This window comes from Marmota flaviventris, chromosome 8 (genome assembly GCF_047511675.1).
Source record: "Marmota flaviventris isolate mMarFla1 chromosome 8, mMarFla1.hap1, whole genome shotgun sequence".
Classification (NCBI taxonomy): domain Eukaryota; kingdom Metazoa; phylum Chordata; class Mammalia; order Rodentia; family Sciuridae; genus Marmota; species Marmota flaviventris.
Genome location: NC_092505.1, coordinates 79,994,511 through 80,002,052, shown reverse-complemented (window position 1 = coordinate 80,002,052; position 7,542 = coordinate 79,994,511). Strand labels below are relative to the sequence as shown.

At 33.3% G+C, this 7,542-nt stretch overlaps 1 pseudogene; it reads left to right on the top strand.

Moving 5' to 3' along the window:
* Window positions 1-880: 880 nt before the first annotated feature.
* LOC114099019 (olfactory receptor 5H17-like) lies at window positions 881-1,839 on the top strand (annotated as a pseudogene).
* Window positions 1,840-7,542: the final 5,703 nt, after the last annotated feature.

Here is a 7,542-nt window from a genome sequence, read left to right as displayed (position 1 = left end):
ATTGTTTAAATGTGTTTTTCACATAATTGTTCTTTATAGCTGAGTAATACTCCATTGTGTAAATATACCACATTTTCTTTATCCATTCATCTGTTGAGGGGCACTGAACCTAAATACCATAGCTTATCTATTGTGAACTATGCTGCTATAAACATTGTTGTGGGCACAACACTGTAGAATGCTGATTTTAAATCCTTTGAAGGTATATTGAGTAGTAGGAGAAAGGAGTCATATTTGGGTTCCATTCCTATTCTTTTGAGGAATCTCCATACTGCTTTCCAGAGTGGTTGTTCTAATTTGCAATCCCACCAAGAATATATGAATGTACCTTTCTCCCCACATCCTCACCAACATTCATTATTACTTGTATTCTTGATAATTACTATTCTAACTGGAATGAGATGGATCTCAGCACAGTTTTAATTTGCATTTCTCTAATTGATAGAGATGTTGAATATTTTTTCAAGTATTTGTTGACTCTTCATATTTCTTCTTTTGAGAAGGGTCTATTCAGTTCCTTTGCCCATTTATTGATTGGGTGATTTGTATTTTTGGTATTAACTTTTTTGCACTCCTTGTATATCCTGAATATTAATACCCTGAGGAACAGGTAGAAAAGATTTTCTCCCTTTCTGTAGGTTCTCTCTTTCAGCTCATGTGTTTCCTTTGTTGTGAGGAAACTTTTTATTTTGATTCAATACCATTTATTAATTTTTAATTTTACCTCTTTCACTTTAGGAGTCTTGTTAAAAAGTCAATGTCTGAGCCAATAGGGGAGTGTTGGGGCTACAAGTTCATCTAGACTCCTCTCCAATTTTCTGATTAAAATCCTATGTGAATGTTTTTGCTTGTTTTTCATGTTCACTGAATTTCATTTCAGGCAACATCCAGTGCAGACATGGAAAAAGAAAACACAACTTTGCTGACAGAGTTTGTTCTTACAGGACTAAAAAAACCAACCACAGTGGAAAATCATCCTCTTCCTGGTGTTCTTTGTGACATACCTCATCACCATGGTGGGGAACCTTGGTCTGATTTCTCTTATCTGGAAAGATCCTCACCTTCACATCCCCATGCACTTTCTACTTGGGCATTTAGCCTTTGTGGATGCTTGGATATCATCCACAGTGACCCTCAAGATGCTTGTCAACTTCCTAGAAGAGAGCAACATATCTCTTGCTGAATGCATGGTACAGTTTTTTTTCATTTGCAAGCAGCGCAACCACAGAGTGTTTCCTCTTGGCAGCAATGGCTTATGATCGCTATGTAGCTATATGTCAACCTCTACTGTATCCTGTGATTATGACCAACAGACTATGCGTTTGGCTACTAGTTTTGTCATTTGTAGGTGGCTTTCTTCATGCACTACTTCATGAAAGCTTTTTACTCAGATTAACCTTCTGTAATTCCAACATAGTACATCACTTTTTCTGTGAGGTTATACCATTATTAAAGATTTCTTGTACTGATCCTTCTATCAATCATCTAATGCTTTTTATTTTCTCTGGTTCAGTTCAAGTTTTCAGCATTGTGACTATTCTTATTTCTTATACACTAGTTCTCTTTACAATTTTAAAAAAGAAGTCTGAAAAGGGAATGAGAAAAGCCTTCTCCACCTGTGGAGCCCATCTCTTTTCTGTGACTTTGTACTATGTCCCTCTTCTTTTTATGTATGTGCATCCTTCATCTTCACAAGCAGATGATCAAGACATGTTCTTCTCTATAGTTTACACTGTCATCATTCCTGTGTTAAATCCTGTGATATACAGCCTAAGAAACAAGCAGGTCATAGATTCGATAACAAAAATGTTGAAAAGAAATGTTCCAATCTCCTGTTAATATCTGTTATCCTTTTATTAAAATAATCACAAAACAATGGAGTGTTGAAAGATTTTTGTTATTATGTTTTTCTAGAATGTTAATTAAGGTTTTGTGTCTACTTTGGTCTTTAAAATATTTTTTAGATATTATTCTTATACATGTAAAGAATTTTATCAACTCTTTATATTACAGTTGAATGAGAAAAGCAGAACACATGTGATAAAGTTTATAGGCTTATATGTTGTCACATTATAAATACACTGAATATTAAAATAATGTGGTTACTCTCAAGAGGACCTGCATATGACATTTTATACAGGGAGTACTGCTGTAGAGCCTGGAATTTCTCTGAAATTTATTTCACAGTGGTGACAGATTGGAGAGTAAAAGAAAATCTCAGCCATCAAATGTACCAGACATCAAAATGTCTTTCGTTCCAGTTTTTTTTTTTTTATGGCAACTTTTATTTTTTGGAACTATTCAACTCATATAACTCATAGATAAAAGTAGAATATAATCAGAAAAAAATGAGAAGAGAATTAGAATAGATAAGGAAGGGTTAAATGGTAAGAGGATGTGTTAGCTCAGTGTGCTTCTCCGGGTAAAGGAAAGTGGTGAGTTGCCTCTGTGTGTCTTCTATCTTTTAAGGCACTTTCTTGCTGTTTTTTTCCTTCTTGACAATTGGAAGACTCTTCCTAATTAAGAAAAGGTATTGGTTCAGGAATTAAGTATGTGTGGTCATAGATAAAAAATAAAAATGGCAGCATAGGAAGGAAATATTTTCAATCTGCCTAAAGATGTCAAAATGTGCAAAAAAGAAAATTCAATAACATTTAGATTGTTTAAATGTGTTTTTCACATAATAGGCTCCAAATGCATACTAGCTAATATGTGCTACAGGTAAGATAATATAGTGGGGTAGTGCATAGGTCTATCTCTAATGTAAAACTTCCAGAGTGTATTTCCAGATTACCTAAATGAGGATGTTTCTTCCTTCACTTGAAACATGTAGCAGTTTGTTTATTCTTCTTAGGACAAAACCATCCCTGGCTAAACTTTTTGGGGTCCAAAAGCTCTTTGTAGATTACAATTGAGTAGCTCTACTACTTTTTACTTTATTGCATACATAGCACAGTGGCTTACACATAAGAAACCCTATATAAGTATTTGTGATTTTTTAAAAAATCAGAAGGAATCTATAGCACAATGTATAGAATTCAGAAATATATATCATTCTTTTCCAATCTTGAAGTGACTTCCTGGAAAGTCATGGGCCTGGAATGACTATTCTATGTCAATTCACATTTCTTTACAAATAAAGCATTGTGCACTAAAAATAAAGTATATATATTTTTTTATCACCAGGATTGAGTCCAGGAATAGACTATGATAAAATTCTAAGAAAAATTTTTAGTTGTATATTTGGTTGAAGGGACACAACCCATGGAATTGTTTAAACTAAGTTCAATTGTTCTGTATGCCTGGAAGCCCATATCCCAAGATTAGAGTACATCAGTTGGGTATTTTTGTTTCCTTGAGACATACCAGCAAATCCCAGGAAATGAGAAAAATTCATCACCTTTAAGCTTTTATTCCATTTCTGCCCAGAGAACCCCATGTCATTGCATATGTGTAGTTTTTTTTTTAAATTGTTTTAAATGTTGATAGACCTTTATTTTATTCATTTATTTGTATGCAGTGCTGAGAATCGAACCTAAAGCCTCTGACATGCTAGGCAAGCACTCTACCACTGTGCCACAACTCCAGCCCCTCGTTTGTTTATTTTTTAATACTGCATAATATTCTCATTTATGGTTTTCTATGAATTCCCTAGATTTTTGCTTGTATAATCACTGTTATACAAGAAAAACAAAACTGATAATATCATCAACTCTATTTCTTCTGCTATCAGTAAGAACTATTACTATGATTTGCTTTTCTTTTGAGGAGAAGGTACATATTAAAGAATGAATATATGGGAATGGTGTGTAACCTGTCAAGTCTTATGTGTTTGGTGAGTAAGGGACAAGTGTTTAGGGACCTGTCACCAAGTCAGACTTTCTTTGCAGTATTCTCTGGTACATGTCAGGTCTCCTGATTTCTCTTTTTAAATGTATTCCCCCTACTTCATTCCTTCAGAAATTCACCAAAATCACTAGTCCCTGGGTGTGATCCCATTCTCAATTCTGTTGCATATTTGTTCTAATTTATGTCACTATTTTTGCCATTTCAGTGGAAAGCTGAGAATGAATTAAAATCCACATTATTCCAACTCCTTGTTTTTGAGAAGAAATTCAAAATTTGGCCTTTTGCCTTAAATTATGAAAATACATGCACATAACTTAATAAATATTTAAATGTAAAGGATGATATCATTCAGTAAAATTCACCTAGTTTAATGGAATATTGTTAACATTGAATTAAAATTATTTTATGTATGTTCTGAAAACAAAAGTAAAAGTATTTTATTGTGATGATCTATTTATTTCTTGCCTTGATGTTTAAGATAATTTAGAATTCATCTTTCTATATAAGTACTTTTTCATCATCATACAAAATCTACTACTGTTCAAAAGACCATTGAAAAATTATGCTATAATGTTAAAAAAGAACATTTTTAAGAGTTAAGCAAACTCAAGTAGACATCAATCAAAATAGACTTTTTACCCAAATCTAGATTGTGGATCAGCTATGGCAGAATTTTATTCAGAATTTTATTATATATGTGTACAGGAAAGCACACAAAAATCTTGTTTATAATATTTTTAGGAAAGTTTGTGTGGGATCCTTTTGAAACTTTGAGTCTTAAATATATTTTGTGCAATAGAATCATGTTGAGAGTTGTGCAAACCCAGAATGATTAACTCCATCACTAAAGTGTCTTATTGAGCAATATTTATGTTATTGAGGTGAGTCCAAACTTAGAATCCTTGTTTTCAATATGCAGATAAGAACACTTTCATAATATCAAAATGCATTAATCCTGTCCAAATGTACTTTCCAACATTACATATTCTGTAATAAATACATCAGCATGGTGTAAATATTCTAAGTTTTTACTCTTTTCTTTGTATTTTCTTCCATGTTTTGGATAGAGGGATGAAGGATTCAAAAGGACATGTCTTGTTTCAAGGAGGAAGTATTGACAGATAATTTATAATTTTTTTTTCTTTCGAATGAAGATTGACATCAATGATAGCCAATTAAAACTCTATGACCACACTTCAGTAAATTAAAAAAAGTTATCTTTATCAATTTCAAAAATACTAACTGTCATTGTTGGTCAATGTTTGGTACTCCTTCTCAAAATTTTTATAGAACATGTTCCAGTTTCCAAAACTAATACAGTGTTTAATAATTTTGAGAAGGCATTTAGATGTGAGAGTTATATGAGGACAATAACTAACAATTACACCATGGCTTTTCCCTCCAAAATTGAAGAGAAGAAATCAAATGCAATAAATTTAGTGAACATTGCCTTATGTATTAGAGCTGTCTAGAAAAACAGATATTATATGTGTGTATGTATGTATGTATCTATCCTCTATATCTGTGTTTGTACATAACATGCTATCTATTCAGAGGAACCATGGGAGTTTCAGAGCACGAGAGAAAATGATTTATTCTAAGGTATTGTCTAACATGATTATTAATACACAATGGAGTATTACTCTGCATTAAAAAAATGACAAAATCATAGAATTTACAGGGAAATGGATGGCATTAGAGCAGATTATGCTAAGTGAAGCTAGCCAATCCCTAAAAAACAAATGCCAAATGTCTTCTTTGATATAAGGAGAGTAACTAAGAACAGAGTAGGGAGGAAGAGCAGGAGAAGAAGATTAACATTTAACAGGGATGAGAGGTGGGAGGGAAAGGGAAAGAGAAGGGAAATTGCATGGTAATGGAAGGAGACCCTCAGGATTATACAGTGGAGGGGGTAGAGAGAGAGGAGGGGAGGGGAGGGGAGAGGTGGGGAGGGGGGAGGGTGGAGGATGGGAAAGGCAGCGGAGCACAACAGACACTAGTATGGCAATTTGTAAATCAATGGATGTGTAACTGATGTGATTCTGCAATCTGTGTATGGGGTGAAGGTGGGAGTTCATAACCCACTTGAATCAAAGTGTGGAATATGATATGTCAAGAAATTTGTAATGTTTTGAACAACCCACAATAAAAAATTTAAAAAAAAAATAAATAAAATGAAATAAGAAAAAAAAAAGTTTGAAATTACAGTTTTGTGCAGTTTAGAAGCTGAGGACTCAGAAAATCAAAAGCCTGAGAACAGTATAGATTTCAGAATAAGTATGAAGGCCTCAGAACCAGGAGGACAGAGGTAAGAGGAACTCTTACCTCTTACCTCTGAGATATGTCAGACAAAGAATGAATTAAACCTTCATATGCTTGTAGGCTCAATTCAGACTCTAAATAGATAGCATAATGGTTCGTACAACAGGAGGAAGGCTAGAGAATGTTTTTGGGAAACTTTGGCTTCTGGAAGCACAGTTTGAGGAGGAAAAGTCAGTTTCAGTTACAGCTGGTATAATGTTTAGTTGTGGGAATAGGGGTGGAAGCACAGGAGTTTTGTAAGATTCACACAAAAATATTCATCTGACATCTACAAAATTTGTCAATTTGTTACCCATACAAATTTTCTTAAACCATACATATCTCCTAATAAAAAGAATAACAAAGTCATCATTCTATACACCTTGATATAACTATACTTCCTACAAAGAAAATATCACAAAAATCTTTCCCAAGAATTACAGTTAAAACATTAGCTGATGTTTATGTTTTCCTTTTGATATCCCACAACTAAAATACTCGATGAACTTTAAAATTACTTAAAAACTATGATATAAAATCAATACATCTTATATTATGTGAAAAGGAAATAAAAGATGAAAGAAAACAAGATATTATATGCATGGATATATGAAATATGTAAATTTATGAACACAAAATATATATTCATAACAAAGTGTGAAGAATATTTTCATGAGAATTGCAATTCTTTTTTTTTTTATAACCAGTGGTGGTGATAACTAGTTGGAAAGTTTATTTTGAGCTCATAGTTTCAGAGATTCAGTGCCTGGTGATACGACTACACTCTCTGGGCCAGAAGTAAGTCAAAACATCATGGTAAAAGGGCATGGCAGAGGGAAGCCGCTCAAATCATGGCAGTTTGTATGAAGAGACAGAAGGAAGGGGCAGCAGGATAACATAGAGTCCCAAGACAGAGTTACAGCTCTAGTAATCAAATAATTGGTCCTCTAAAAATTCTTGCATTGCCTAATGTGGCCTTCTGGGAGACACCTCAGATCCAAACCACAACATGAGGTTATGTGCTCCATAAAATACTTAAAATATTGGTATGTTTTTGGGGAATGTTCAAAAATTTTAATCATGTTCCTACCAGCTAAATAATAATAGAAAAAATATCATTTCATTGGTTTTTGTGTTCTTCATTGTAAATTTATTAATATACTAAGGGCTAACATAGTGTAATTCCTTCCTACATTACTTAAGTAGGATAATATTACAGCTCACAGTTCTACCTAGTCTGGGGACTCATATGGTATTTGCTCCATTGTGTTGGCAGGTTTGTGTGTTGAGAAGATTATAATCACAGAAATATACTAGTCTGTGAGTTTCCTTATCTGCAATTTATTGAGAAAATTTGAATTTACCCCTTGTAGAACTTCAACTGACATATCA